This window comes from Hypanus sabinus, chromosome 21 (assembly GCF_030144855.1).
Source record: "Hypanus sabinus isolate sHypSab1 chromosome 21, sHypSab1.hap1, whole genome shotgun sequence".
Lineage (NCBI taxonomy): Eukaryota > Metazoa > Chordata > Chondrichthyes > Myliobatiformes > Dasyatidae > Hypanus > Hypanus sabinus.
The window spans coordinates 55,776,937-55,791,253 of NC_082726.1; the positions used below are offsets into that span (position 1 = coordinate 55,776,937).

At 43.3% G+C, this 14,317-nt stretch overlaps 1 protein-coding gene across 8 annotated transcripts in view; it reads right to left on the reverse strand.

Annotated features, from left to right (window-relative positions):
• The window catches only part of LOC132379064 (collagen and calcium-binding EGF domain-containing protein 1-like), a 244,161-nt gene that overhangs the window by 135,191 nt on the left and 94,653 nt on the right, over window positions 1–14,317 (reverse strand). The window lies entirely within an intron of this gene.

Below are 14,317 nucleotides of genomic sequence, written 5' to 3' on the forward strand. Positions count from 1 at the left end.
CCAAATCTTACCACGCTTGTAACAAAACAACACCACACTAAGACATCATCTAAAACATAAATTGAAAAACTGAAGACATTTTTCTTTTACCAATCCTCACTCATGGTTATTGTTAGCTGAATGTGGCTGCTAGCCCATATAATTCTTTGACTTTGTTGCAATAACTCCAGGAATTAAATCAAAATCTCTTGGATCGATGTGCTAGTAATTCTCTTGAGAAGTCAACGGTTGGATTTTAAAAAATAATTGTGTGCTTAATTTTTGTGTCATGGGTATTAGTTTGGTGGAAAAGGCTGTTTGACTGGTTGGAGGTATGTCATATAATGAAACCTCTGGGATTATACTTAAGTGGAGTTGGCAACACCAGCCCATTCTTGGAGTGCCATAGCTCTAACATCACTTTCCTTGCACGAAATATGAGTTTGGAGCAAATGAACTTAATCCAGAATCAGAATCAGGTTTAATATCACCGGCGTGTGTCATGAAATTTGTTAACTTAGCAGCAGCAGTTCAATGCATTACATGATAATGCAGGGGAAAAATAACTAAATCATTTACAGTAAATATATATATACTGTACATGTATATTAAATAGTTAAGTTAAAAATAAAGGTGAGGTAGTGTTCATGGGTTCAATGTCTATTTAGGAATCGGATGTCAGAGGGGAAGGAACTGGTCTTGAATTGCTGAGAGACTGCCTTCAGGCTTCTGTGCCTCTTTCCTGATGGTAACAATGAGAAGAGAGCATGTCCTGGGTGTTGGGGGTCCTTAATGATGGACGCTGCCTTTCTGAGACAGCGCTCCTTGAAGATGTCTTGGATACTACAGAGGCTGGTACCCATGATTGAGCTGACTAAAGGGTGATGAGAAAACTCAATGGCCCAACATTGTGTGTTAATACTAAAAGACTGTACAGGGGTCATCAACACGGCAGATTATTCCTGGTGTAAATAATGTTTCATAAATATGCATTTCTCATTACAGCCTCTGTTTAATAATGGTCCAGATGAAGGGTCTCAGCCTAGAATGCAACTGGTTATTCCTCTCCATAGATGCTGCCTGACCTGCTGAGTTCCTCCAGCACTTTAAGACCATAGACTACAAGACATAGGAGCGGAATTGAATCATGGCTGATCTATTATCCCTCTCAGCCTCACTGTCCTGCCTTCTGTATGTGTTACTCCATTTATAATAGTTGCCTATACATCCATTTATTGCATACTGCTGCACAGGATGTTATGCCAAACTAATTAAGCTAATGATACCTCACTCCTGCTGCCTGGACATGGTCCATATCCCCCATTCTCTCTTATAATTCGTAATTCACAATTTCTCCATTTGTAAACTCCTCTATGGAATTTTCCTCCACTGCCACTGCATTCAGGTAAGCACCACTCTCTGTGTAAAAGTCCTGCTGTGCACATCTCCATTGAATATTTCCCCTCTCACCTCCTAGTATTTGGCATTTCTTCCTCGGGAAAAAGAGTTTGCCTCTGAATTGAACACACCATTGCCACTCCTTGGTGACGTAACTACGCAGTGCAACCTTGCTTTCAATCTGAGGCCTGGATAACCTACACAACAAACTCAGGGCATGGGAAAAATACTACCTATTCTGTCACTGCAAAAATCCTCCAAAGTTACCGAAAGGATTAATGCACCACTGTCAATCTCCCGTTTGTGTTGTGAGTGTGCTGCAAACCACTGTCATGCATAAAATGCTGGAGGAATTCAGCAAGTCAGGCAGCATCTATTGAGAGGCATAAGCAGTCCATGTTTCGGGCTGAGACCCTTCATCTGGACTGGAAAGGAAGGAGTCATTATTCGGAATAAGAAGGTTGAGGCATGGGGAAGGATTACAAGCTGGCAGGGGATAGGTAAGACCAGATAAGGGAAAAGGTGGGTGAGGAGCGGGGAGGGATGAAGTGAAAAGTTGGGAGGTGATAGGTGGAAGAGGAGAAATCCAATAGGAGGAGAGAGTGACCACTGGAGAAAGGAAAGGAGGAGATGAAAGGCAGGTGAGGAGAAGAGAAGGGATAAGAGGGGAGCCAGAATGGGGAATTGAAAAAGAGAGAAGGGAAAGAAAGGAGAAATTACTGGAAGGTAGAAAAACTGATATTCATGCCATCATGTTGGAAGCTATCCAGATAGAATATGAGGTGTTGCTCCTCCAACCTGAGAGTGGCCTCGTTGTGGGAGTAGAGGAGGCCATGGAACAATATGTCAGAATGGGAATGGGGAGTTGAATTAAAATGATTGGCCACAGGGAAATCCTGCCTGTTGTGGACAGGGCGAAGGGGCCTAGATAGGTGGGGATATGATGGAGAACTTCCCACTGCAGCTGAAATCATAATGTTGCCAATGGTATTTTTCACTTTAAGGCCAAAGAGGCCCATATCAAGTCACACCTGCCAGGGAGATGCCCCTCTAGACCTACAACACAACTTTTGCCAACTCCCGTCCACGCAATGCCATGAAATACTGATCTGAAACAGTATTTGAAGGGTTCAGATCAGTTTTGTGTCTTGGCTGAATGGAACGCTACAGTCCATGGGGAAGAGCTTTGTAACTAACCCTCCACTATAGTAATGCTGACTTTGTCCATTATGACAACTAAGACCCCACGTATCCTCAAAGGAAGCTTTACAGGATCCCTAGGCTCTGTTCAATGGAATTCACCATGGTGTCCTAATTAACATTTCCCTAACCAACTTCACAAAACTGATTGTCTGGTCCTTACTTTATGATGTTCACAAATTAGCTGCCGTGTGTACTATTTTACAACAGTAACAGCATTGCAAAATTTCTGAAGGATCATAGTATCATAGGGTAATGCAGCACGGAAACTGGTCCTTCAGCCCATCTCATCCGTGCTGAACACAGTGGCCACCTAAGCTAATCCCGTTTGCCCACATTTGGCACATATATCTCTGCACCCATCTTATCCACATACTTATCCAAATGCCTTTTAAAGATGATCTTTGTGCCTGCCACCACCACTTCCTCTGACAACTTATTCAACAAATACACCACCCTCTGCATTAAGAAGTTGCCTCTCTGGTCCTTTTTAAATCATTCACCTCTCACCTTAAGCCTGGGCCTTCTAGTCCCCTCCTCTCCCCCAAGACTGGGAAATCAAGAACCAGAGGACATAGATTTAAGATGAGGCGGAGAGATTTAATAGGAACATAAGGGGGCAACAATTTCACCCCGAGGGCTGTCAGTTTATGCTGGAGGATGTAGTTGAGCCAGGCACATTAACAACACTTGGACAGGTAGGTGGATAGGAAATGTTTAGATGGATATAGGCCAAGTGAAGGGATTTCAGATTAGATGGTAATCTTGGGTGGCATAGACCCATTGGGCTGAAGGGTCTGTTTTTATGCTGTATGACTCTATGGCTCCAAATACCTGCTTAGCTTACTTCAACTTGCTGGTGGGATGTCACAGACTGACTTAGACCATAAGACTATAAGAAACAGGGGCAGAATTAGGCCATTTGTCCCAACACATCTGCTCTGCCATTTCATCATGGATGATCCAATTTTCCTCTCAGCCCCAATCTCCTGTTCTTCCCCCACCCCATGTTCCTTCATGCCCTGACCAAGAATCTATCAACCTCTGCCTTAAACATACATAAAGTCTTGGCCTCCACAGCTGCCTGTGGCAATGAATTCCACAGATTCACCACTCTCTAGCTGAAGAAATTCCTCCTCATCTCCATTCTATTCTGAGACTGTGTCCTCTGGTTTTAGATACTCCCACCATACAAAACATCTTCTCCACTTCTACTATATCAAGGCCTTTCACCATTCAAAAGGTTTCATTTAGGACACCTCTCATTCTTCTAAATTCCAGTGAATGCAGGCCCAGAGCCATCAAATGCTCTTCAGACGACAAGCTGTTTAATCCTGGAAGAAAGGGATTTACCCATTATTGCATGGGAGAGAGGGGCCAGGTGCACGAGTAGTCAAGGCTGTCAGGGGAAGGGGCTGCTCCCCAAACAGAGGAGGCGTATGGTCATTCCAGCATGGACCCCATTGAAGTACCTCTTATAGCTGCATTAGGTTTTATCTTCGGTTGCTGTGGGAGTTACCTGGATCACCAACTGCATGATATGTGCTCACAGGATTAGCTTTATTTGCCACGTGTATGTCAAAACATGGAAGCATACAGTGAAATGCCTAGCTTGTGTCGAGGTTGTGCTGGGGGCAGCCTGCCAGTGTCGCCATGCTTCTGGCATGTCCAGAACTCACTAAACGTAACCCATACACCTTCGGAAAGTCAGAGGAAACTGGAGCACCCTGAGGAAACCCACGTGGTCAATGGGAGAAGGTACAAAAAGCATACAGATAGTGGCGGGAATTGAATCCCGATCTTTTAGCTGGTGCTGTAGGGTTACACTACGCTGCCATGCTGCAACCCCTAAAGCTTGCAAGACAGCGAATCCCACACTCACCTCTTCTGCTCTAAGAATCCCAAGAGCAAATATAGGATTCTAGCCTTGCCTGAATACTTGTGTTAACAAGTTGTAATTTTTTAATTTGCTGCATCAGTTTTATGAAAAATGCCCTAACATCTCATTTGTCTATTATGTTTCCCTTGAGAGGCAGAAAGGAATTTTGGGAGAGCTATTTTTATGAAAGGTTGTAGGTATTAAATCTCAACTCAAATGGTTTTGTCTCGTGTCCAGCACAAAAATCCGACATTTCCACTGAAAGATGACCGTGAGCTTTCTTTGGCAGCAAAGATGTTCTGCATTCAAATCTCCTAAAGACCATCCAAAGTTCAAGAAATATGACTTAATGCTTCAAATCCTGAACCTAAAATATTAACCCTGCATATTTTTCCAGAGACTGACCAGCTGACCACTAAGCAGAGTTCCAGGTGTATCACCACTCTCTTAAAAGATAATTTCCCTCACATTCTATTTGCATTCTTGTGTCCATCAGAGTAAGCCCGAGTCCAGTTGTCCTTAAACTTTCAGTGAACGCAACATGTCTCCTTTTACCCTATTTAACCCCGTCACAACTGCACGACTCTGCTGCGCCTTGCTGACGTGCTGAACATTCCCAGCCTGTTCTGATTTATTTCAGCTTCCCATCATCTGCGATAAACGACAATCGAAGACCTACTGAGTTCTAACCAAGGATCCCAGACTTGATGTGGCAACAATTCTTCTCTCTCTACTGATTCTCCCTGACCTTCTGAATATTTCCAGCATTTTAGATTTTTATTTTAGAACTTCCAGCATCTGTAGTTTTTGACATTTAACTCTGTGCTTAGCTACTCAACACAGTAGCTCTTGCCACAGTGAGACAAGAACAGTGAGCAGCCCCACCTAGTGGCATATAAGCAGATGGCAATATAAGTATGAACTTAGATCTTTTTATTAACTTGAGGAGGTCACTCACCCCCTTAGGCCTCAGCCACCATTTACATTAACCTTCCCTGATTAGTATCTCAGCTCTTATGAACACATCATGGCTCTAACAACCTAAGTACACTTATCTAAATAAAATTCATCAGTGTTGACTTTGAGTTTGAAAAATCAGCCCACACTTTTTATAGGAGCAAGGTCTCCATCTTCTGTAAGTGGCAATGGCTCTTGAGTATACGTTTGAACAGTCTAATCTGAAAATTGCGGCTTTGTTGTGATCTTGACCTTCATTTACTCTTAGAGACGCAAGATACTACAGATCCTGGAAGCTGAAGCAAAACAAAAGCGAAGTGCTGGAGGATCTCTGTTGGTCAGGCAGCATCTGTGGAGGGAAGTGGGCAGCTGACTGAATGAAAGGTCTGTATCCTCCATTCCCTGCATTTGCCTCTCAAATGTTATGATCATATTTTTTCAAACATGGTAGCATAGTGGTTAGCACAACGCTTTCCAGTACAGATGACCTGGCTTCAATTTCCACCGCCGGCTGTAAGGAGTTTGTACGTTCTTACGTGACGACTTGAGTTTCCTTCTGGTGTGCCGGTTTCCTCCCAAAGTCCAAAGATGTACCGGTTGGTAGGTCAATTGGTCATTGTAAATTGTCCCATGATTAGACTAGGATTAAATCGGGGATCGCTGGGCAGGTTGGCTCGAAGTACTGGGGGGCTTATTCCGTGCTGTATCTCAATCAATAAATAAGCAAACAAACACTACCCCTGGCAGCCCATTCCAAACACCTTGTATCAAAAAACACCCAGCAAGTCTCCTTTAAATTGTTCCCTCTCACCTTAAGTGCATGTCCTCTAGTATTTGACATTTCTACTTTGGGAAGAAAGGACAATTCTGACTCTCTACCCTACCTATACCTTTTGTAATTGTATAAACTTTTGTCACCCCTCAGAGGTCTGAGGTCACCCCTCAGCCTCTGATTTTCCAGAGAAAACCAAAGTTTGTCTAATCTCTCTTAAAAACTCATGCCCTCTAATCCAGGTAGCATCTTGGGGAACCACATTAACACCCATTGCAAAGCCTTCACATCCTCCCTGCAATGAGCTGTGCAGAAATGCAGACATGATGGCTTTGCCAGCGATATCCAGATCGAGAAAAGATGAATAAAATGTTAAAAAATGTTGGCTGATGGGTAAAGGCAAAAGATTCTATTACCTGCCAGCTTGTTCTCCTCTGCCTCCCTGCCACTTCCTTATTCTAGTTTGTTCCCCTTTCTTTCCATTCCTGATAAGAAACATCGACTGTTTATTCCTCTCCATAGACGTTGCCTGACCTGCTGAGTTCCTCCAGCAGTTTGTGTTGGATGACTAGTGTCTTCATATGGAATGTATTTCAGAACGTTATTTACTTTGGTTGCCAATATGATATTGTTGGACAATGGTCTGGCTGCAGCACAAAGGACGAGATCAAATGCAGCAAAACACATGAGCTAGACTGAAAGCATAAGCTGTTTAGTTGAACAGGATGACCAGATCCTTTGGTTTGTTCCAGCAGTGTCACATTATCACTGCTCTGTACTGCAACTCAATTCACATTTAGCCTCCCCACCCTGTCTTCCCAAAGTTTAGTGGGTTGCAGCCACAGCATCTCTGGGAGAGAGGATGAACTTCAATCTCGCCAACCCTTGGGTGGCAGACTGTCCCCTGGTGCTGGCCTAAAGCGATCTCTTTTTCTCAACAGGAAAACGGCCCATAATTTATGGGCTGGGCTGAAAAGTGGCGGAAGGAGTTCAAAGTGGAATTTGTAAAGTGATTCACTTTAGAAAGTCAAATCTGAAAACAATACATGGTTAATGGCAGGATTCTTAGCAGCGTGGAGCAACAGAGGGATCTTGAGGTGCACATCCACAGATCTTTCCAAGTTGCCTTACAAGTTGATAGGGTTGTTAAGAAGGCATATGATGTGTTGGGCTTCATTAGTCAGGGGACTGAGTTCAAGTGCCATGAATGTAACTCCGTGAAATCCTGGTTAGACCATATTGGGAATATTGTGTTCAGTTCCGGTTGTCTCATTATGGGAAGGATGTGGAAACTTCAGTGAGGGCCCAGAGGAGATTTGCCAGGATGCTGGATGGTTTAGAAAGCACACCTTATGAGAAAGCAAGTTAGGGCTTTTCTCTTTGGAGTGAAGGAAGATGAGAGGTGACTTGATAGAACCATGTCAGATGATTAGAGGTTTAGATTGCATGGATAGTCAGAGACTTGGATAGGTACATGGAGGGCAGGCTTGGGGAGATATGGGCCAGATGCAGGGAATCAAGTTCAAGTTCATTGTTATTCAGCCGTATATATGTACACTGCCATATGAAACAACCTTTGCCCTCTGCCATCCGATTCCTAAATGGACATTGAAGCCTTGGACACTACCTCACTTTTTTTTTAATATACAGTATTTCAGTTGTAGCACATTAAAAAAAATCTATTCAATATGTGTAATTGATTTACTTGTTTATTTATTGTTATGTTTTTATTTTATTTATTATTATTTTTTTTCTCTCTCTGCTAGGTTATGTATTGCATTGAACTGCTGCTGCTAAGTTGACAAATTTCACATCTCATGCCGGTGATAATAAACCTGATTCTGAATTCTCTCTCCGGATCAAGGTGCACAACACAGTGCATATACATAACTCACACACAGCGCACAAGGCAATATTACTGCAAATAACTTAACAAGTAATAAAATGCATTTACAATACAAACTAAAATGTAAACAATACACTCTACTGGCGATTCATATGTGCTAAGACCTGGGTGGTGGCAGTGCATTCATTAGTCTCACACCCTGGGGAAGAAGCTGTTTCCCATTCTAACAGTCCTTGTCCTAATGGTCCAAGAACAATGGTTAGCATAGACTGGTTGGGCTGAAGGGTCTGTGTCCATGCTTTATTGTTCTATGACTCTATGATAGAAGAACAGGCCCTTCAGCCCATGATGTCTGCACTGAAAGTGACACCAAATTAAATAAATCTCTTCTGTCTGCACGTGATCCGGTAAGGCAGCATGGCAGTAAGCACAAACACTTTACAGAGCAAGCTATATGATCAGGGTTCGATTCCTATCACTGCCTCTCAGGAGTCTGTACATTCTTCCTGTGACTTTGGTTTCCTCTGCTTTCTTCCCATGTTCCAAAGAAGTACCATTAGGCTTCATGAGTTGTAGGTATGCTATGATGGCACCAGAAGTGTGACAACTCTTGCAGGTTGCCCTGTACGATCCTCGCTGACTTACACTTCACTGTATGCACATATGTACATGTGACAAATACAAGCTTATCTTTAACTTTAACCTTTTACCATTCCCAGCATATTCATGTACCTATCTAAAAGTCTCTTGAACCCCACTACCCAGTCTCCGTCCACTGCCAACCCTGCAGAAAATGCCTGGGTGGAAAGTAGTCGTTTTGTTCGAGGCTCCAAAGCAACTTGACAAAATCTTACTCAAACTACTGTGAGACCTAACAAAGCCAGAACAAACCAACCAATGTTTAGGATCATACACTACCAGATGTTTCTCTTCCATCTTCAGCCTGATTTATAATTGAAGATGGATGAACGGGGCAATTTTCTTGTAAAGGATGTGTTATTAATTATGAGTAAAACTTGTAAAAAAAAATGATTTTTGTGAAGTGTTTCATTGAACTGGCAATCCTCCACAAGGATTGCAATTGATAAAGGGCAGCCAGGAATTTCAAAATTCCGGTCACAACCCAGAAAACTAAATTTGGATCCCAATTACTGCTGACAACTTCAAGCTGGCTTCTTAATGGGGCTGATCATTGGGTCATTAATCCCCTGATTCCAAGCAATGCCAAGCCTGCTGACAGTAAGTAGATTCAGCTTGGTATAACAGAATCACTGGGGTTGGGAGGTACTTTTTTCAGAGATTGATGAGAATCAGAGAAAGAGGCCAGTCGGCCTATCATGTCTTTGTAGGGCAAATCTCAGGAGGTTAATTCTGCTTCTGAGCTCTCAGTTCACAGCCCTGCAGATCATGATTCTTCTTGTTATACTTCCTGCGGAAGGGGATTGTGCCTCCCTTCCCCTCCCAGACAGTGAGTTCACCAACTAAGTGCACTGAAGCAGACCTGAATTGATAGTAAAGTGATTTTGGGTCTATACTGGAGCCTTGCTTTCACTTGACACCATATCCACGCACCACGTAACACATCAAGGGGTGGAGCTGCCAGCACAGTGTCAGGAAGGTGCTGGTTACCACCAGTCATTTTGACTGAGGTCACTATTGCGTTGTGGCCTGTTTTCAAAGGCAATGAAACTTGTCCTTCTGAGGAGATGTGGTAACATCTCTGCTTCTATAAGCTCTCTAAGGAAGCGGAGAACACAGGAAGTGCAGAAGCGATATTAATGCAATTCAAAGGTAAAATGGATGTTTAAGATCAGTAGATATTTTCTATAGAGATTTTACTCAATATTATTGGATTGCTGGAGTAACTCTTAGAATGGATAGATGCATGGTGATTGAATCCAAGATTCCCAGCAAGTAATCCAAGTGGGAATTTTCAAGGGTCTGTCAGGGTAATCGACTGTATACCTGCAAGTCTATCAGCTCATCTACTGTATTTTGTGCTCCAGGTGTGGCCTCCTCTACATCAGAAAGATCCAATGTAGGTTGGAAGACCACTTTGTCAAGCATCTTCATTTTATCTGTCACAAAAGGTGAGGTTTCCCAGTAACGACCCATTTAAATTTGACTTTCCATTCTGAAGTGTGGGTCCATGGCCTCCTCTACTGCCCTGATGAGGCCCCACTCAGGTTGGAGAAGCATAATCTTGTATTGTATCTGGGTAACCTCTGCCCGAGTGAATGAACATCAATTTCTCTAACCTGCTAATTTCTCCCTCCTCCTTTTTTCTCTTTTCCCATTCCTCATTCTTCTTCTCCTCTCACTCCTTCTCGTCATCCACCCATCACCTCCTTCTGGTGCCCTTCCTCTTTCCCTTTCTTCCTTGGTCAAATGTCCGTTCCTATCAGATTCCTTCTTCAGCCCTTTACAGTACCTCTTCCTCCTATCACCTCCCAGTTTCTCACTTCATCACCCCTCCTCAACTTCCCCCCCACCTGCTGGCTTGTACCCCTTCCCCTCCTGCTTCCTTAGTCTGGCTTCTTTCCCCTTCCTTTCCAGCCCTGATGAAAGGTCTCCACCCAAAATATCAATTGTTTATTCCCCTCCATAGTTGCTGGCTGACTTGCTGAGTTCCTCCAGCATTTTATGTGTGGTGCTCAAATTTTCCAGCATCTGCAGAATCTCTTGGGTTTATGATTTTGAAGAAGCATCTGTTGTGCAGTAAGAATGTGTAACTTGGTATCACATGGACGAGAGACCTGCTATTGGTGCTCCTGAGGGAAAGGTAAATGTGTACATGTGGGAGAGAGGAAAGGAATGTTGATGGAGTTATATAATTGGGTGGAAGGAACTTATGGGAGCAGAAGCACTGCCATTGGCCAGAGGGACTGAACGGCCTGTCCCTGTGGTGCCACACCAAACATAAGCTTTTGAAAGTGCTGTCATATGAAGCTCAGACCTGAACCTTGCCAGAAAAGGGTGGTGGTTCTTTGGAATTCATTGCCACAGATGGCTGTGGGTGTTGCTAGGATCTTGATTAGAAAGGACATCAAAGGTTACGGGGTGGAAGCAGGAGAATGGGGTTGAGAGGGATAATATATCAGCCAGAACTGAACGGCAAATCAGAGTCAAAGGGCCAAGTGGCTTAATTCGGCTCCAATGTCTTATGGTTCTCTAGTCTTAAAAGTAACGTAAAAATGACCTTAGATTTGTGTTTTTTTCCCCTCTTTTCTCTCTCTTGAATAGGTGGCTGTAACAAGCTATGGTGAGGCTGGTATTAACCGTATTCAGATACTGCTCTCCTTGGATCTTGCTGACGGAAGGAATAGAACTGTAACTCTGATTCCTGAAATGTTGCGAAAGGAAATGCTCACTGCCTTGTCCAACGCTCTCAATATTGATCAACACCTACAGAAGACCCTCCCACTTCTTACACTGTAAATGTGTCTTTAGTTTTCTCAGGATAACATTACAACACCAATTAAACTGGTTGGTTTGAGTTGTTCTCTGATATTGGTAATTCACTTGGGAAATGTTTCATATCCATGCAAGGAGATGTCATCAGTGAGCTGTTGGTGGTGCTGTGTCCTCCAAATGCTTGGCCTTTATATACCTTCCAATCAGCTCATTTGTCATCATTTCAGAAACATCACAATTGAGTTTCCAAAATGACGACAAATCAGCTGATTGAAAAGTATATAAATGCCGAGCAGTCGGTGGGGGGAGGGGGGGGGGTGGACACCACAACCAACAGCGCTCTGACGATGTCTCCTCACGTGGTGACGAATCATTTGCAAGTAAATTGCCAAGATCAGAGAACTCAACCCAACCATCAACCATCCAAGCTACACACCTTCTGAATTATTTCCAGCTGATCAAACTTCAAGGGATTTCAAGAGCCATAAAGGGGATTGATAAGTTTTGAGATACAAGATTCAAGTTTGTCACGTGTACATCGAAACATACAGTAAAATGTGTCATTTGCATTAATAACCAGCACAACTGTGCTGGGGACAGCCCACAAGTGTTGCCATAAATTCTGTCACCAACGTAGCATGCCCACAATGTTCAGCAGAACAACATAGAAGACAGCAAGCAACAAAAACAACAACCGCAAAGCAAGCCCCATCCCTCCCTCCCAGCAGCACACATACAGTCCTCTAACCCAAGGCAGTCTGTTGTATAATCTTGAGGTATAATAGATGTTACATTAAGGCAAATGTTTAGTTTTCTCCACAACTACACAATCTTTAAACTGCTTGAAAATGTCTGCTGGGGCTCACTGAACTTGCAGACTTAGTTATGGATGTTTGTTCATATGCACACAAAAAAACAGGCAATGTACTCCACTCAAGTCCTGGAGAAGTGCTACGTCCTTGTAGGCACCATCACTTCACGCTAAGATCTGATCGTTTCAGGGGACTGAGGTCTCCTCAATGTCTAGACCAAATTTTTATTCCTTAGTCTTAATCACTAAAACATATTTTTTGATGATGATTGAGAATTTCCTGTGTCTGAACTGGTAGCGGTACCCACCACACTGCCCGTGTTCACACATCAGTGCATTTTATTAGCTGATATCCGGCATGTTGGAGGGTGGTATACAAATGCAAATCTTCCATTCCCTTTTCTTTCACCAGGTCAGGACCCACTGGTTCCCTCTGGTAGCCTCTGCTTGTGTTGGCTTCAGGCATGGACATCAGGAAGGTACGATTTCAGATTTGGTTGTAGCCCTTGGGATGAGTAGGAACGAGGGAGCTGGGTTTACATGCACGTATATCCTTAAAATATCATTGTGGACACTACCCTCCCTGCAAGCTGCCTTTTCCGTCAGCTCACTTCTGGAAAGCACTGTAAGGCATTCCAAACACAATCTTCATGCCACCTTAAAAGTTTCTTCTCCCAGGCAGTTAATCTGATCAACCATGGTGGTCCGCCAACGCCTTCTCAATGAGCTCAATGCAGCCTTGTCAGCACCCCTAATATGGAAAATGAATATCACAGGCCCTGGTGCTGTTTTAACCACATTCTCAACAGGTCTTGCAAATGTCAATGATCAACTTCAATTGTCCTATATCTGTACATTTACAAGTATTAGGAATTTGCTGTGGTGTACATATATGGAATAAATTGTGCATAAATACATAAACACCAGCAAGTAATTACAAAATAAAATGTGTAATAGAAGTGGTTTAAAGAGCAGTGATGGTTATAGATAGAGAAGTAACTAGGATGGATGCTGCATAGCCTCCTCCCTGATGGGAATGGGACAAACAATCCATGAGCAGGGTGGGTGGGATCCTCCAAGACGTTACTGGCCTTTTTCTGGCACCACAACATCCATTCCATAGTGATGATGTTTCCACATTCGCATTCTTCTTGGTTTGGGAGGCGTTCTCAGTGTAAACCAAGTAAGAAACTGCAGTGCAGTTCATAGACATCGCAAAGTCCTTCTGCCATCACAAGTCAAGAGTGTGATGGAGCAACCTCCATTTGTCTGAATGAGTACAACACATGAATTCACCTGAGATGATCTCTCCTGGGCCCAATATATGAATGCAATCATGAATAAGGCAGGTCAGCAGCTTTACTTTCTTAGGAGTTTAAGGAGTTTTGGTTTGTCACCGAAGACTCTAGCAAGATTCTACAGATGCACTTGGCAATCATCCTGACTGGTTGCATCACTGCCTGGTGTGGAGGCTCCAATGCACAGGATCAAAAGAGGCTGCAGAGGGACATAGACTCAGCCAGCTCCATCACGATGTGTTGGGAGTGGAGGGGAAGGATGTTTAGCTCTGGTGATGAGCTGCCCTTCCAGTGGCCTTTTTTGTCCCTAATGGTGTTCAGAATCAGGTTGATTATCACCGACCTACGTCATGGAATCTGTTGTTTTGTGGCAAGACATAAAAATTACTTTACGTTACAATAAAAAATAAAATTATGAGTTGTGTAAGGAGGCACACCGAGACCGTGCTCGTGGATCAGTCAGAAATATGATGCCAGAGAGAAAGTAGCTGTCCCTTTTGAGGCATCGCTTTTGAGGCTAGTGCCCATGATGGAGCTGGCTTCGTTTACAACCCTCTGCAGATTTTTCTGATTCCATGCAGTAACCCCTCCATACCAGACAGTGCTGCAACCAATTAGAATGTTCTTCTCTGTGGTAATTGCTTGAGTCATTGATGACATACTAAATCTCCTTTAAATCCAAGTGAAATATAGTGACTGGCGTTCTTTCTTTGTAATTGCATCAATATGTTGCTCAGGATCGATCTTCAGAGATAGTGACACC